The 18,815-nt window shown below is 40.1% G+C and overlaps 2 pseudogenes across 2 annotated transcripts; one reads left to right on the top strand and one right to left on the bottom strand.

Moving 5' to 3' along the window:
* Positions 1-6,892: 6,892 nt before the first annotated feature.
* Positions 6,893-10,015, bottom strand: LOC306670065 (peptidyl-prolyl cis-trans isomerase G-like; annotated as a pseudogene). The gene is made up of 3 exons: positions 9,407-10,015; positions 8,295-9,273; positions 6,893-7,672 (listed from the first exon to the last, which is right to left on the bottom strand). The product of its transcript is annotated as a peptidyl-prolyl cis-trans isomerase G-like (transcript).
* Positions 10,016-11,205: 1,190 nt separating this feature from the next.
* LOC306669307 (DNA-directed RNA polymerase I subunit RPA43-like) lies at positions 11,206-13,040 on the top strand (annotated as a pseudogene). Its single transcript has 3 exons — positions 11,206-11,216; positions 11,583-11,844; positions 12,377-13,040. The product of its transcript is annotated as a DNA-directed RNA polymerase I subunit RPA43-like (transcript).
* The last annotated feature ends 5,775 nt before the right edge of the window (positions 13,041-18,815 follow it).

The following is an 18,815-nucleotide window of genomic DNA, read 5'->3' as shown; positions in this document are numbered from 1 at the left end:
GTGTTGAATTTGTTTAAGATGAATTTTATGAGAGGAAAGAATAAGATGTGAATTAAAATTTCATAATAGATAAAAAGAATAACTCAAGTTAAAAACTCAATAATAAGTTGTACAGAAGTTTAGATGCAGCTTAAAAAAAAAAAAGATGATGGTAAGGAAAAAAAAAAAGTCAATAGAAATGTCCAGACAGAAGCACAGAAGGAAGAAAATAGAATAAAAGATGCCAAAAAAAGTATCAAATAAATGTGGACTTACGGGAAAAGGTTTACAATACAGAGAACACAGAAAACAGTATAAAATAAAGATGGGGCTTAGGGGAGAGGTATGAAATACATTGTCGCAGTCCCAGAAGAGGAGAAGAGAAAATGAGCAGAAGCAATATTTGAAGAGCAAACAGCTGAGAATGTCACAAATTGACAAAAGACATCAGGCTACAGACTGCCAAAGCTCAAGGCATCCCAGCAGGACAAATAAAAGGAAAACCAAGTCTTGACATTTTAAAATTGTTAAAAATATGTGACATAAACAAACCCTTAAAAGCATTTGTGGGGATTATTTTTTAAAGGAGCCACAAAAAGACTGAAATCCTATAGAAATGAAGGAAGCCAACAGAGAGCAGGATGAACTCTTTAAAGGACTATAAGACAGTAACTGACAAAGTAAAATTCTATATTCAGGGAAACTGTCCTGCAAAATGTAGACAGAATAACGAAGTGAGGATGTCTTGACTAATAAAAAAAATTAAGATATTTAATGACCAACACACAAACACTAAAAAAAAAATAAAATAAATACTAGCAGGAGATTTTTTAATTCAAAGGAAAATTATCCTAAAAGGAGACATAAAAATGCAGGAAGGTATGGTAAGGTTAAATAAGTGAGCAAGTCTAAATTGACCTTGACCAGACAGAGCAATTATGGTCGTGTCTGTGGGTTTACAGAACTGAAATGCATAGCAGCAACAGCCCAGATGTAGCAGCATCATTTAACTTCAAACACTCAGTGATGCATGTTGTAAGCCCTATCAAAGAATAAAATACAAACTACTAAAAGAATCATAAACTATCATAAAACAATATGTAATCAGCTCACACAAGGGGAAAAATGAATAGGAACAACATTAATAAAAACTTGATGGATCCAAAAGAACCCAAGAAGCAAGCAGCACCAAAAAATAGAAACACAAAAAGCATCAAAGAATAGAAGGAACAAACAATTCAATCATAAAATGACGAGATGCAATCTAAATATGTCCCTAATTACATTGACTGTAAACAGATTAGACACTCAAAAGACAAAGATTTTTCAGACTATATAAAAAGCAAGTCTCACGATATGCAGCTTCTAACACATATATCTTAAATAGATGGGACCAGAGAAGTTGAAAGTAAAATAATGGAATCAAGTAACACCATTCACAGGATCACACAAAAAAGTTGGTGTGTCCATGACAATACATTTTACATCATTAAGCAGAAAGATTTGCTATGGATAAAGAAGTATATTTCACTATTGTAAGAGGGACAATGTATCAGGATTTGTAATTAATAAAAATTTATACTTACCTAATAAAAAAATCTTATCTATAAATCCAAAATTGTCAGAAGGAGAAATTAGAAGCCCTGTAATTAAAGGAAGATACTTTTAGATTCAATTACTGAGCAAGCAGAAAACATAGCTGTAAGCATATAGAAAACTGGAAAATTGTGTGTGAACTTCTTGATCTAACTGGCTTATACAGAACATTGCCTCCGACACCTGGTGAAATACTAAATACTTTTTTCCTAAGATCAGACCAAAAACAAGGATGACCTCTATCATGACCTCTCTTCAATATACTGAAGGTACTTGTTGAAGTAATAAGACAAGAAAAACAAATAAAATTTTAGGGATGAAAAAACCCTGTCATTTGCAGATGATATGATGGTGCATAAAAAAATCCAAAGCTATTAAAATTAATAAATGTATATTTTTGCTGGATAAAATCAATATTAAAAATTAATTTTAGTTCTATACTCCAGTAACTAATTTAAAAAAGTCATTTTAGAAGGAAATAGGAATTTAGAATTTTAGAAGTCATTTGCAGTAGCAAAAGAATTCACGATATATATCAAAATAAATCCAACAGAATATGTATTAAGACCTCTATGCTGATACTTATAAAATATTGTTGAAGAAATGTAAAGGGAGAAAAATTAATGAAAGCAAATATCATATTCATGGATTGGATGATTAAATATTATAAAGAAGTCCATTTCCAACCAAACTTGTATAAATGTTAATTTTATTTTGTCTTATCTTAGTGGAAATGAAACCTGGATCTAAAATTAATGGGAAATGCAAAGGATCTAGAAGAAGCAAAGCAATCTTAGTGGTGTTACAGAAGTAAAGCCATAGTGATTCAGGCAGCACGCAAGTGTCACAGGTGAGACAGGCGGCTGACATTTGACTTACAACGAAGGCTACAATAAAGAGCGTTGAGAAAAGAGAGGTTTTCTCAATTATTGGTGCAGACCCATCTGTGTGAAACCAAGATTTTTGACCTTTCTTCAAGGTCAATGCTATAGTGCTTATTTAGTAAGTTCAAGTAGAAATCCCAAAGGATTTTTTTTAAACTTAGCCACAGTTGCCACATCATTTGGAACCTGTGTATGATGGCCTCCCACTTCTTACCCTCCCTGAAGAGATTCAGAAAAGGCTGGAGAGCCCTCCGTCTTGATGAGACAGGATTAAAGAGCCAGCCCTCAAGGTCAGGCAGCCGGGCGGCTGGACCTAGGCCCAGGAAGGTCAGGTATCCCAGGAGACAGCCGGATCACAGCCAGGAAGCCGGAGAAAACCCAGACCTTCTGCAGGTTTCCTGGAGGGCAGGAGTGAGGAGCCTACGATCCCCTAAATCTTCTTGGCACTTGAGTCCTCCTGGACTTCAGCTTGTTCTGGAGGTGCACTGTCAAAGCCATCACTGGTCACTAACCATTCATCTCTGCCTTGTCTTCCTCTGCTCTTTGCCCTTGTTTCCATTCAAGTTCTAGCAAACTGATTTGTATTTGATACAGTCCTTTTCTTTTACCTGAACAATAAGAGCTTCCGTTTAGTGTGTGCACACCACATATCAAGAACTTCACATGCAACCTGTGATTTCTGAGTCTTATAACAAGCAGTAAGGCAAGTGTCTGTTATTATTATTATTTATTTTAAAAAAGGGAAGTTAAGAACTTTCATGTAGTGAGCAAATTGTAAAGCCAAGATTCAAATCCAAACCTTTCTGCCTGCTCAAGTTCATCGCCCTGTGATGTTCCAGCTTCCGTGTCATTGACATGCCATTTCTGGAATCTCAGCCCCAGGATCCTAGAGATTGGCCTGTCCTTGGAAGGAATGTGGTGCTTGCTAGTTTCAAACCTCCACTGCACACTCCTGAGCTCGCCTTGGGCAATCAATGATCACCCAGAGAAGGGACGCTCATAGACAGGCTAACTGTGAGGCTCGGAGAGCAAAGGCGGGGTCGCGCTGGGCAATGCAGTTGCCTGTGTCATCGTATCCTTCTCGGATCCCATCTCTCTGGATCAGTTGCTCACTTGTGTTCACCTCCTGAATTGCAGATGCCTACTCCAAGCAGTAGGAAGGACAGTTTGCAAGGGACTCCTTGACAAGTCCTTGCACTTGGAACAGAGACACCAGTCCCCTGGCACGCCACCTCCTGCTGCTGGCTGCTCCTGCTCAGGGTCCTTTGCTGCTCCTGACCTCCGGAGGTGAGGCAGCCTGGGTGGGCCCTTGGTCCTCTTCTCCTCTCCATCTGCAACCTGCTGGGTGCTCTCATTCTATTCTCTGCTTCAAAACCATCTGGGTACTGCTGATGTCCCTGAAGCAGAGCCACACACCCAGTCACCTGATTGGAACGGCCGCTTGGATGCCAGTTGACATATTAAACTCAACATGCCGGAAGCGGAATTCTTCACTTCCGGAAGCCTGCTCCTTCCATGCTTCTTCCCTTCTTCCCTTGGCTGTAGCCAAATGACTTTGGAATCATTCTTGGTTCCCCTCTTTCTCCTATAGGTCCTATCAGTTCTGACCACTTATCACCATCTCCACAACTACCACCCTACTCCAAACCCCCACCGCACCTCACTTGGACTTTGCAAATACCTCCTCACTGGACCCTCTACAGTTATTCCTTTTAAAATGCAAACTTGATCCCATACTTTGCTGCTAGAATGTCTAGTAGCTTCCTATCACACTAATGATTAAAGCCAAAGTCTTCACCATGACCCTAATGATCCAGCCCTGATGACTGCTCTAGCTCTTTACTTGCTCTCTAACACACCTCCTTGTCCCTCAGGTCTCCTTGCTGTTGCTTGAACATGTAAGCGCATTCCTGCCACAGGGCCTTTGCACTTGCAGATCCCTCTGCATGGACTACCTTTTCCAGTTACAAGGATGGTTTGTTCCATTACTTCATTCTGGTTCCCGCTCAAGTGATTATTAATGATGCCTGTTCTGAGTAATGCATCAAAATAACAACCCCCAGTCACTATCCATTCCCTTATTCTGCTTTATTTTTCTACATAGCATTGATTATTGCCTGAAATATTATCAATTTACTTACTTGTTTACTAACTTTATTCCCCTCTGCCCTACTCCTAATATAATTTTGTGAGGGCCAATGTATCAATGTATCAATGTATCAATGTATCAGTAGGATCTAGAATAGTTTTTGAAGCCTATTGAGTGTTGAAAAATATTTGCTATATAAACAAAATGCAGATTTGGTTCCTAAAACATGTGCAAAAGGATAGAAAAGGAAGTAAACAGAGTTAACAAAAATTCTGTTCCACATGAATTCACAATGACAGCATCTAAAAAGAGGGCTGGGGTGGGTCCATTTTCACGCTCGAGAGGAAAATGAAAACAGCAAACGGCTCCAAGTCTTCCTACCTGGTGACTTCATGTGAAGTAGATTCCAGCTTCCAGGACCACCAACCTCTAGTGGGGCCTGGACCCTTTCTGGGGACAGGGCAGGCTGGCTGAGGACCCCTGTAAATTGTCCATCCCAGGAGCACGGTGGGAGCCAAGCAGTATTTTCAGGCCCAGAAGAGATACAGAACATTGCAGATATCTTCTCCCGCCCTCTTTTAGCTTCTTTTTATTATTTTTTCTGCTCCTTTTTTATGATAACCACATTCATATGGAAGCTCTACACTTATTTTATTTCTCTATATTAACAACTCTGCCTGTTTCCAGGTCAGCACCCTCGAAATTGTGAACAACTGATTTATATTGAGCAAAGTTTTGATTGGCACTTAAAAGACCAGCTGAAATTGAAAGACCTAAATCATTTAGACGATTATAGCCAAGGCCATAGGTGACAAAGTATCCAAGCCACAGATCTGGTTCCAAACAACCAATGAAATCAAGCCTGTCAATCCACTTAAGAGGATGGAAGCCAACTGTCCTGAACTACTTGGTCACTGCCAGGTACTGAGGGCACACACCTGGAGCAAACAGTTGGCCTAAGGGAAAGGCTGGCGCAGGGCGGAGTCCAGGTGGTGAAGGTCTCATAGTCCAGTGGAGGGGACACGGGCTTAAATAATCAATTATCAAAAAATGGGGAAGAGGCATGGTGGGCATTTGTGCAGGGAGCCCAGAATCACTGAAAAGTCACCTCCCCACCCAGGGGCTGTGCAGGGAGGATGAACTGGAGGAGGTGACATTTCCTGGAGTCTCGGGTGAACAGGAGTTGACTGAACAGCAGGGAGAGAAAGCAGAGGTCGCAGCCTGCAATTGACCAAAACGCAGGTGAGGAAGAACTCACAGAGGAGAGACGGTGCTGCAGGCCGCTGTCCGGATGTGGAGAAGTCGCCACTTTCCTCGCTGCCAGATGCCGATCTTCACTTTATTTGTGGGAACTCTCAGAAGCTTTAGATCGGGACCTAATAAAACAGATGGATAGGGTCTCGCTTCTTTTACCAATTATGTCTGATTCTAATATGCTTTTCCTATTCCAGGTTGGTAAAAATAATCTTTTATATTTTTCCCTAGTACTTTTAAATTTAAAAAAATATATATTTAACTTGTTCTAATTAGTTATATAAGATACTAGAATGTATTCTGACATGTAATACATGCATAGAGTAAAACTGCTCATTCTTCTGGCCGTCCATGATGTAGAATTACATTGGTTGTATAATTTTATATGCACATAGGATAGTAAAATCCAATTCATTCTACTATCTTTCCTACTCCCATCCCCTCTCCCTTCCCTTCATTCCCCTTTTTCTAATCCAAAGTACTTCTATTCTTCCCTAACCCTCCCCACCTTATTATAAAGTTAGCATCCGCATATCAGAGAAAACGTTAGGCCTTTGGTTTTTTTGCAACCGGCTTATTTCACTTAGCATGATAGTCTCCAGTTCCATCCAGTTACCAGCAAATGCCATAATTTCATTCTTATTTATGGCTGAATAATATTCCATTGTGTCTATATATCACATTTTATTATCCATTCATTTGTTGAAGGGCACTTAAGTTGGCACTTAAGTTGGTTGTGAATTAAGCTGCTATAAAAATTGATGTGGCTCTGTCACTGTAGTATGCTGATTTTAAATCCTTTGGGTATATACCAAGGAGTGGGATAACTGGGTCAAATGGTGATTCCATTCCAAGTTTACTGAGGAATCTCCATATTGCTTTCCAGAGTGATTGCACCCATTTGCAGCCCCACCAGCAAAGTCGGAGTGAGCCTTTTCCCCACATCCTCACCAAAACTTATTGCTTCCCGTATCCTTTTTGTTTTGTTTTATTTTTTTGTTTCTCTCATTTTAAGTTTATTAAAACTTTAGCAGTACAAATTGTCCAGGTTGTAGATTATCAAAAGATCAACTCAATGAAGTCCACAAACATAAAACAACTTAAAAACAATGAAAACAACATAAAGGAGATCCATCAGCAAGTCTCTAAAAAATTTCGAGACAGAACGGAAATAATGTCTACACAACTCACTCGACTCACGCATCCACTTTGGTCTTCATCTGCTCCAGGGTTTGATTCATGATCACATTTTTTATTTTTATCATGCACGTGGTCATTTTCTTGACCCTTTGATTTTTGGTTTCTTTTTCCATTGAGGATCTGGTCTTCTCTTCCTCCTTATTTTTCAGGGTGGAGGACTGTAATTCATTGTCCTGACAGCTTTGTTTTATTTTTGAGAATGGGCTTTGATCTCTACCAGACTTTCTCCCCCGTTATCATTTGAGCTATTATGATCACGATTTTTAAGTACATTCTTTTCTCACCCTCAGGACTTTCTTTTCTGTGTGAGCTCTTACTTTCTTGGTTTCTGTATTTGTCTTTGTTTCTGTTTTGACTTCCTTCTCTCTCTGAGCTCCGTGAATCCCTTCTTCTCCTCCTCCTGTCCTCACTTCTGATCCTCCTGGTGTTGCTCCTCTCGGCTTCAGGACCTTCCCCTTCTCCCGCACGCTCGCTCTCTGTATCCGTGCTGCTCTGCTTCTGCTTCCATCTCTGCCATGACTTTGAGATCGCACTCTTCTGCTCTGACCCTACCTCGGCTTCCTTCCCTTGTCCTGCTATTGTAACTATGTTTCATTTTAATTATATCACGTTCTCTACTCCGGGACTGTGCACATCTTTTTCTTTACTTTTACTATGATCATGCTCATTACTTTTTTAAAATTTATTTATTTTTTAATTTTTTACAGACTGCATTTTGATTCATTTCGTTTCCATGACTGTACACAATGTAGATTCATACCGTTCGTGTAATCATACATGTACATAGGGTGATGATGTACATAGGGTGTCTCATTCCGCCACTTTTCATACTTCCTGTCCCTCTCATTTCCTTCTACATAATCCAAAGTTCCTCCATTCTTCTCTCACTCCCCATTCCCCCACCCCCAATATATATCATTCTCCTCTTATCAGGGAAAACATTCAGCCTTTGGTTTTATGGGATTGGCTTATTTCACTTAGCATGATATTCTCCAATTCCATCCATTTATTTGCAAATGCCATAATATTATTCTTCTTTATGGCTGAATAATATTCCATTGTGTAGATATACCACAGTTTCTTTCTCCATTCATCTGTTGAAGGGCATCTAGCTATTGTGAATTGAGCTGCTATAAACATTGATGTGGCTGTGTCACTGCAGTATGCTGATTTTAAGTCCTTTGTATAAACCTAGGAGTGGGATAACTGGGTCAAAAGGTGGGTCCATTCCACCTTTTCTGAGGATTCTCCACACTGCTTTCCAGAGTGGCTGCACCAATTTGCAACTCCACCAGCAATGCTGATTACTTTTTGATTCTAACTGTTGAGACTTTTCTGTACTTCCACTCCTTTCCTGAGCTTTTCCTTTAGAATCAGACTGCTGTTCTTTAACATTCTCATGATCCCTTTCTCTCCTCCTTGACTCATCCTCTTTTTTTGTCATGTCTGTTACATTTTGGATCTCTTTCCTCACTCTTAGATTTCTCTTTGCTCTTATTCCTACTTTTAGGTTTGCCCCTTTTCTTCACTTTGTTTTTATTATATTTACCATCTTTTTCTGAATTTCCTCCGATGTCTCTCTCTTTGCTGTTAGATTTATGGTCTTAAACTTTCTTTTCCTTTTCATTTTTTCTGTTTGGACTCTCAGACGTGCCTGTGATCAGTTATTTTCCTCTCTTTGACTCTAATGGGACTCCTTCAGTTTTCTTTTACTTCATTTCACTCACTCTTATCCCCTTTGATCCATCTTTCACCACTTGATACCTTCATCCTTGAGCTCTCTGCTCTCTTGCCTGCAATGTGGAGAAGTCTCACTACGTCTGAAACCATCCCTTGCTCTGGATCCGGAAGGAGTTCGCTGGTGCCTTGGTCCTCTTCCTTTAATTTTCCTGCCAGACTTCGTAACTGAGAGACGTCTCTGGTATGAAGCAGGCTGGGAGTTCGGTAGGTTACATTCTCTCTTTCTCTCTCTCTGTTTTTCCTTTCCTTTCCTTTTCTTTCAGCTTTAGGAGGACTTTTTCTCATTAGCAATCTATTTTCTGGTTTAGGAGGGATCTCTTCTGCACAGACAGTACATTGGGGTTGTGCTTCGAGATTTTCCACCTCACCTTCACTAGATGGACACTTCTTGCTTTTCTTTCACTTTCTTCTTTTCTTTCTTGTGTTTTCAGGAATTTTTCCTATGCTTCTTGTTTCTTTTTTTTGACTTCTCTTCAGAAGCGCTTTCCGAGTCAGGAGAGTCAGAAGAGGACTGAGAGTCACTTGAGCTACCTACTCACTGGATGACTGGTGCTGACTTAGGCCTTTTCTTTTCTTTTCTTTTCTTTTCTTTTCTTTTCTTTTTTTATTGTAAACAAATGGGATACATGTTGTTTCTCTGTTTGTACATGGAGTAAAGGCGTACCATTTGTGTAATCATAAATCTGCATAGGGTAATGTGACTTAGGCCTTTTCTTTCCCTCTTTCTTAACTTTAGATTTGGGAATTCGCTCTCCGCACCCGAGTGTCTGTACTTCAGCAAACGGTTTGCTAGCTGCATCTGTTTTCTGGTTTTCTCTCTCTTACGACTTCTTGACCAGAGATCACTTGCCCCCAAAACAAGCTGATGCCCATCTAGATGAGGAGCTGGTTTTGTTGTTTTGAAGAATTGTGAACCTTCTGTATCCTTCCCTCTGCTGGCCATTGACAAGAGAAATTCTTTGTTGTGTTTAACAGCAAGACTTTCATCTTTGAAAAATCCTCCGGAAATAGATTCCCCTCCTCGTCCATTTCCTTCACTGAAGTCACCACCCTGAACCATAAAATCTTTGACAGCTCTGAGGAGGAGACAACTCGTATAACGCTATGGCTTCTGAGTCGATTCCCCTGTCCCCTCTTCACCTGCACAAAGACAACGAAAGTTCTCGCATGTGTGGGGCACACGTCAGAAAATAATTCACAAACAACTTCCAGCAGGTTGATTGCTAATGGCGATGTCACAAAACCAGCGAGGACGCGGAACCTTTATTCCCATTGTTCCAATGCAGACTTTAATGAACAAAGAAGAACACCAAGGGCAATTGATTCAATCCTTTGCTCCTCCAGGGAAAGACGGTTAGCACAGCCCAGCTGCTTATATTCTTGATTGTTGCCATTCTGGCTGGAGTGAGACAAAATCTCAGTGTAGTGTTTTATTATTATTATTATTATTTAGCTTTTAATTTTTTACAGACTGCATTTTGATTCATTGTACACAAATGGGGTACATCATTTCGTTTCTATGGTTGTGCACGATGTAGATTCACACCGTTCATGTAATCATACGTGTACACAGGGTCATGAAGTCTGTCTCATTCCACCATTTTTCATACCCCCTCCCTTTCATTTCCTTCCACGTAATCTAAAGTTCCCCCATTCTTCTCTCGGTGTAGTTTTAATTTGCATTTCTACTAGTACTTGTATTGTCAGTTTTTTGGTTGGTTGGTTGTTTTTTGGTACTGGGAATGGAACCCAAGGGTATTTAACCACCAAGCCACATCCTTAGTCCTTTTTTTTTTTTTTTTTTTCCTCAAGAGGCAGGGTCTCACCAAGTTCCTTAGGGCCTCGCTAAGTTGCTGAGTCTGGGTTTTGAACTCGAGATCCTTCTGCCTCAGCCTCCCAAGCTGCTGGGATATTGTCAGTTTTATCACATAATTTTGTGAATGACATTAAAAAGAGATACCTCTCCATATCCAGATGTCAAATTAAAAGAAGTCAACAGTAGTCAAATTATTCAGAGTCCTAGAAGACCCTTAATTTTGTTCTCCATCTGGTGACAATTGACTTCAGGGTTGATTGATCATTTTAAACTTTATTTTTTTCACATACTGAAATACAGTCTCTTCAGTGTATACTTCTATGAGTTTCGACATCTTCATGGAACTATGTAACCACCAATGCCAGTTAGGAGCCAGTGGAGATCCGCTATCCTCCCACACCTTCTCATTCAAGCCTTTTTTATTCAAACCCCTCCACCACCCCTGGAAACCAAGGATCTGCTCTTTCTCTATTGCAATGTCTTTCCCCAGATGTTACGTAGCCTTTTGAGTCTGGATGCTTTGACTGAGCGTAATTCACTTGGTAGCCATCAGTGTGGCTGTACATATCAGTATATGTGCATTCCTTTCTATATGTACATATATGTACATATGTATATTCCTTTTTATTGCAGAGTAGGATTTCATCATGGTGCAAATGTACCAGAGTTTGTTTATCCATTCATCAATTAACTTTCCCAGTCCCCCCAATTTCTAGACACTGATAATCTAATATAGGTTTAAGGAATAAGGTTTTTGATATACTATCCTTTTCTATGTACTATGCCTTTTTTTTTTTTTTAATACCATTTCTTTACCAAATTGCTGTGTTGCTCTAGGGGTGTGTGTGTGAGTGTGTGTGTTGGGTGTGTGTGTATGTGTGTGTTGCTGGGGATTGAACCCAGGGTCTTGGGCTTGCTCAGCACGTACTCTACCACTGAGCTACACTCCCAGCCCTAAGACAACATTTAAAATGCTTTGAGGTACGTAACCAGCTGCTGGTTGCTCTGAGTCTCCTGGGCAAAGGTGGCCTCCGCGGGCCGGTAGTAGGACCAGTCAGCATCCTGCTCTGCCTAGAGCTGCCCACCTATGCTGCTGCTTATTGGCTGCGCAGCACCGAGGGCACATTGCCCTGTCACCCTGCTACCTTAACAGGAAATGCACGGTTATCCGAGAGCAACTAATGCTGAGTTCCTGCGCTACTAAGAGTGTCTTTTAAGTCCCTTTTGCATATGATAACATCAAAGTTGTGGGTGAACTGGGAGATACATATGATGATCAAAGAACACATTCTTTTTTTATTAAAATCTTTTTCATTTTTACAGACTGCATTTTGATTCATTGTACACAAATGGGGTACAACTTTTCATTTCTATGGTTTTACACAATGTAGATTCACACCATTCATGCAATCATACATATACATAGGGTAATACTGTCTGTTTCATTCTATTGTCTTTCTGTCCCCCACCCCCTCCCACCCCATTTTCTTCTACACCATCCAAAGTTCCTTCATTCTTCTCTTCCCTGGCCACCTCCCCCTCGTTATATATTGTCAGGCACTTATCAGAGAAAACATTTGGCCTTTGGTTTTTTGAGCTTGGCCTGTTTCACTTAGCATGATATTTTCCAACTTCATTCATTTACCAGCAAATGCCATAATTTTATTCTTCTTTATGGCTGAGTAATATTCCATTGTGTATATATAACACAGTTTCTTTATCCATTTGTCAGTTGAGGGGCATGTAGGTTCGTTCCACAATCTAGCTATTGTGAATTGAGCTGCTATGAACATTGATGTGGCTGCATGACAAATCAACATTCATCTTAACATGGAAGCTGGATTTGTTATTTTCAGTCCTGAACCTGTGCAAAAGCTTATGGGTACAGTTAATGAAGTGTCTTGTAGCCACATTGGCTATTTGGTACCTGGGTGTTTTAATGCCTCTATCCCTAAACCTGAGCAGATGTCAGCTGAGCAGTGGCAAACCCTGCAGATAGACGTGGGTGGTGAATTAGAATTTGAACTATTTCAGTTAGACTCAGATGCTGCTGGAGAATACTAAGTACTCTGCATTGGAGAAAAAATAAATATTGCTTGTTTGCAGTCCAAGTGCCCAGGTGTTTCTGAAGAAGTAACAGAAACTCTCACTGAGGAATCTGTTGAAAAAATTCCAAAGAAAAAAAGAAGATCCAGAAATTTATGAAATAAATGTTGGTACCCCAGAGCTAGCAGGTTTTGTAGATATAATTCCAGAGGAAGAGGAAGAGTGACAGTTAGTGGCAATATGATGGCCTTTGTGAGGAAGAGCCAAAGAAGAAGAAGAACAACAACAAGAAGCAGCAGAAGATCAGGATTCTAGGTTTCAATGCAGTGACTCCACGGGCTACCAAAGTGACCACAAAAAGAAAGCAAAGAAAAGAAAACACAGTGAAAAGGCTGCACTTACACCAGTTCTGAAATGCTCACCTAAGAAGAAATGAAAAAATAATTGTCTTTAGTGCATTTTAATATGATTTAGTTGATAAAAGATTTATACACAATAGATGAGCAAATGTTTTGAGCCATGCTTGTGTTATGCTGGGTGTGGGTGCACACATCGGCAACCCCAACTCCTCAGGAGGATAGAGGCCAGTCTGGGCAACTTAGTGAGACCTTGTCGCAAAAAGAGCTGGGGAGGTAGCTCAGTGGCATAGCGCCCCTGGGTTTAACCCCCAGTGCTGTAAAATAAATAAAAAGGCTATGGATACCAGTAGTCTATAATATAAACAGGGAACACTTGAATAGGAGTTGGAGGCCTTTTGTGCTAAAATAAACTGACTGATCTGGATAGAACCCATGTTATTAAAGTGCCATTTTATTATAGATGGAATAAAATGGTAAGAGTTGCTCTCATTCCCAGCTCTTGAATTCTTCCAGATGTTGCTTTCCACATCAGGTTTTCTTTGCACTCTGAAGATTAGCAAAAGTACTTTATTGTACAGTGTTATTACTATCATTAAGGAATAAGTTTGGGATTTCCACACCCCCTTAATAGGTTTCACCTTTAGTCATTTTATGCTGTTTTCTTTTGCTTATTTTGTTTTCTTTAATCATAGCTACTACAGTGTTTCTGTTGTTAAACTTAAAAAATGAATCGCCAAAGGAGCTTCTGAAATCTCTAAACCCCTTGAGCACCATGCCATTGTCGACTGGTGGATAAGTCAGTATTTACTACACTTTCCTTCAAGGTGTATGTGTGTTTTAATTCTGAAAACTGATGGAAGGTGCTCTTACCTTATACTTGTTCATTTGTGCCTCATTTGTGTTGGAGGAAGAAAGTAGATGAAGATAAGATAAATAGAACACTGCCCAGCAGGAAATTTCTAGATTACTTTTTATTCGTTGGAATAAGCCATAAGAATCTGTTTTAAAGAGGAGATTTACTAAGAAAATATGGAATGTTTTGTGACTTCGTGGAAAACACAGTAATGAAATGAGAAGCTGGTTGAGGCTGATAATCAGTATGTGGGTATGCATGTATTTATCAGGGCAATAACAGCAAACAAGGTAGATAGACGTACCTCCTTCCCTCATGGGGTCTCATGAGAGAAACAGATGCACACATACAGCATGAGTAAGGAAATAAGAACACTACTAATTGTGTCAAATGCTATGAAACAAAACTTGACCACTCCTGTTACCCATGTTAGTATCTGCAAATAGTCAAATGGTTCAGTCGACTCCTCCATGTCCGCCATTTTTGTTGCCATTCTTCTAGTATCAGATATAGTGCTAGGCTCACAGTTTAATATCTGATAGTGAGTGAATTCTGCTAGTGGCATATCTTGAACTAATCTATACGAATAAGAGTTTGGCAAGTGGCAGACCACTCACAACTTGCTGTCCACAGGTAGGTGTGCCAGACAATGGTACGGTGTTAGACAATGTCTTTCATTCCAGCTGAGATGCATTAGCCCTTGAAATATGACTAACCCCAATTGAGACATGTTGTCAGTACCAAATCCATACCAGATTTTGATGATATACAAGAATGTAAACTATATCCATTTTTATGTTGGTAAAATTATAATTTTGGGATTTAATGAGTTAAATAAAATGTTAATTTAAAAAAATAAAATGCTTTGAACTATCATTCTCAGGATATTCTAGAAATCTTTCAATCTTTGAATACGAAGTATATAAAATTTTTCTCCAACTATTTTGATGTAACAAACTCTTGCTTCATTTTATCATGGAAAGTTACTAATAGATTGTTTTTGATCTTTTTCCATTCATTCAATAACAGAATTTTTAAACAAAGCTATACTGATAGCTCATAAGTGTATTCACATGTGATACTTTGTGACATCTAAACTGAGCTTAAAACTGAGCTTGTGACACCTAAACTAGTAAACTATAAAAATAAGAAAGTTTATTATATGTGTGTGTGTATATATATATACACACACACATATACACACATGCATACATACATGATGTTCATCTTGATACAGGCTGAAATTTATACTGTACTATAGAAAAAAAAGGTTATTATTAAAATAGTGCAGTGCCCAGTTTAAAAAAATACAACAAACAAATAATAAACTGGATAAACTAGGGCAAGAACACAGGATAGAATTAATTCCAAAATGAAAATAAGGGGCTGGGGGTAGAGCTCAGTGGTAGAGCCCTAGCCTTGCATGTGTCAGGCCCTGGGTTCATCACAGAAAAAAGCATCACAGAAAAAAGCATCACAGCATCACAGAAAAAAGGCAATTCTCATCCATTCTGGAAACTGCCTGGTAAGAATTCTGTGCACCAGTTTTCAATCCCAGGGCAGCAGAACACCTTGCACAGGTGAGTGATCCCAGAGGAGGATCTTGCCATCAGAGTGGTCAAGGAAAATACACCGCCGCCCAGCCCTGGATGGAGCGCTGCTTTGCTTACACGGAGAGAAGACGCAGCGACCTCAGCTTCAATATGTTCTCCCAGCATGACCATGGGCTCCATGCACCCCTCTGCTGGAAAAATTTCCATCTCTTCCTGGTAGAGTCTGAAATATTGAAAACTGGTTTTGCTCGAAAAATCCAGAGGCACATGCTTAAGCAGAACAAAGGAGAACACAGTGAGTCTGAAACAGGAAAGATGATTTGCAAGCAAGACAATGAGCTGGGCAGGGACTGTGGGGCTCTTACCTAGTGGTGAGGAAGCCTCCCAGGACCAAGGGACTCTCTTGAGTAGCCCTTCCAGTGTCCAAAGACCACAAGCAGAAGAGTGTCTTCCTCAGTACTGACCTGATCACAGGGGCCAGAGGAATAATCTGTCTCAACCAAACCAGAACACTGGATCCCTGTGGTCTGGCCTTTGACCCTTTTTCCTTGTAGAAGCCAGACTTATGAGAGTCAGCACATAATAGAAAAGGTATGGACAAATTTAAACTGAAAATTTGGGCTTCCATAGATAGCTGGATCTCCTAAAACAAAGGTAGGAACTGCAAAACAAACAGCAGATTTTGGATAAATTTAGGTAGAAAAGCAAATGATTTTACTAATGTAAAAAACCACAAGTAAAGGACAGAATTTGAATAAAAAACTAATAACTTATGGCATAAATATACAAATTCTTGAAATAAGACAATGGATGTTTTTGGTTGTTATTGGTTGTTGTTTGTTTGTACTGGGGATTGAACCCAGGGATGCTCTACTGCTGAGCCACATTCCCAGACCTTCTTATTTTTATTTTTTATTTTGAGACAGGGTCTCACTAAGTTGCTTAGGGCCTCACTAGGGCCTCACTAGCTGAGGCTGGCCTTGAACTTGTGCTCTCCAGCCTCAGCCTCCCTTGCCACTGGGATTACAGGCGTGCACCACTGTGCCGGCACAATGGATGTATTTGTTAAAAATTGATGAAAGTTATTGTAATGCATAAGATTCCATAACACTCTGATGGGATTTTCTCATGTGAGCATGAAGAGTTTCTTTCTTTTCCTGAGTAAAATCTCAAGAAACCAGGAGCTGGTATCCAGGGGCTGCTGCTTGACAGCTCTGGTGCTAAAAAGTGCAGCTCTGTCAGGTAAGTCAACCTCATACCTTTAAGTTTCAGAAGTCCTGCTGAAAAACAGGGAAATCATCTTACGTTGCTTGGTTTCCTGTTTGCTTTCTTCTCCAGCAGATAGCACCAGATAGCTTTTTTTGGTAATTCTATTTGTTTTGCTGCCACTGCCTATTCTCTTACTTCTTGCATTTCAGTGTCTGTGTGCCTGGAAGCTGTGGATATTAATGCCCCAACCCTGCTGGGGAGCAGCAGGTTAGGGTCTCTCAGGTGGCATTCCAAGAGCAGAGATTGCCTGGGGTCCTAACGTGGCTGGTGTCAGCTAGGGAACTGGGCATGAGAAGGTCTTTGCTCTCCCACTTGCCCAATAGGAGATGGAGGTGGGCACACCTGTCCCTGCGGCACAGGGACAGGATGCTTGACAGGAGCTGGTGTCCAGTGTGGTGCCCGGAAGTCTTGACACCTGTCCTGGATCACTTAATGCCCAAGTCCCTCTACAAGCCGCCCAGATCAGGACTGCTGGGGCCACATCTGGGAGGAATCTAGCAGCCAGCAGCAGGGTGTCTTTTCCAGCTTCTTCCTTCACCTTTTAATTTTGATTAGTCTGTCCCTGACCTGGCTCACAGGTTCAAATATTGGTTTTATAAACAATATCATGCGGCTGCTTTTCTGAGCTTTGTTTATCTTATGGTTGAATCACTGTCCACTTTCCCATTCTACCATCTCTCTGATCTATCTTATTTTTTTGTTCAACATTCATTGCAATTGAGAGTTTTTCTTCCATCTCTGATTTAAATTCAATGTGTGCCTCTGAGACGTTGGCGAATGCAGGATGCTTCTTAATTTCTGATTCAGAGCTCATTTCTGAAGGCCAGGTAGAAAATTTAGTTTTAGTTATTTGTTGGACTTCCTCATCCTGGGGTCTTGCTGTGGACTTTACAGTGTCAAGGGTGGAAGGAAGCTTCATGCAGCCCACCCTTGAAGTTCACATGCCAAACCTGGGACAGGGAAAGACTAATCTGAGGTGGCCTTTCAATTGCTGAGAAGGAAGAAGGGATAAGAGGAGGAGACAAGTCCACTCTGCATTAAACTGCTTGGAAGCCATTCTGCCTCTAACTGAAACTACTAGAAACAGGGGAAACACAGGTATAGATAATGCTTTTTTGGATATGCACCCCCCACAGAACAGGACACAAAAGCAAAAATAGACAAATTTTATTACATCAAACTAGAAAACTTCTGTACAGCAAAGGAAACAAGCAAGAGTGAAGAGATGATACACAGAAAGGAAAAAAAACTATTTGCAAATGATGCGCCTGGAAAAGGGTGATATCCAGAATATATAAGAATTCAAAAACTTAACAACTAGCAGGGCGTGGTGGTGCATGCCTATAATTCCAGAAGCTCTGGAGGCTGAGGCAGGAAGATTGCAAGTTCAAAGTCAATCTCAGCAAGTTAGCAAGGCCCTACGTAGCTTGGTGAGACCCTGTCTCAAAATAAAAACTTTAAAAAGAGGGCTGGGGATGTGCCTTAGTGGTTGAGTGCCCCTGGGTTCATTCACGGTACCAAAACAAACAAACAACAAAATCTTAAGAACCAAAAGCACTCTAATTTAAAAATGAGCAAATGATCTGAATAGACACTTCCTAAAAGAAGAAACACATATGTTCAATAAAAATATCAAAAAATGCTCAATATCATTAGCCATCAGGGAAATGCAAATCAAAAGCACAGTGAAGTGCCATCTCACATGCCCAGTTAAAATGGCACACACCTGTAATTCCAGAGGCTCAGGAGGCTGAGGCAGGAGACTCATGAGTTCAAAGCCAGCCTCAGCAACTTAACTAGGCTCTAAGCAATTCAGAGAGACCCTGTCTCTAAATAAAATACAAATAAGAACTGGGGATGTGGCTTAGTGGTGAGGTACCCCTGATTTCAATCCCTGGTGCCAAAAACAAACAAACAAACAAACAAAAAATGGCTATTGTAAAAAAAAAATAAAATACAACTTTGGGGGAGGATGTAAAGGGACAAAAACCTCCTCAACAATTGTTGGTGGGAATACAAATTAGTTCATATAGACAGTATTGAGAATAGTATGGATGTTCCTCAGAAAAACTATATATAGACCTAACACATGATCCAGCTACTCCCCTTTTGGATATAATCAAAGGAAATGAAATCACCCATACCAAAGAGACACCTGAAAGTCCATATTTATTGTG

This window comes from Sciurus vulgaris (assembly GCF_902686455.1).
Source record: "Sciurus vulgaris genome assembly, chromosome: 9".
Classification (NCBI taxonomy): domain Eukaryota; kingdom Metazoa; phylum Chordata; class Mammalia; order Rodentia; family Sciuridae; genus Sciurus; species Sciurus vulgaris.
This window is presented reverse-complemented; position numbering and strand designations above follow the sequence as displayed.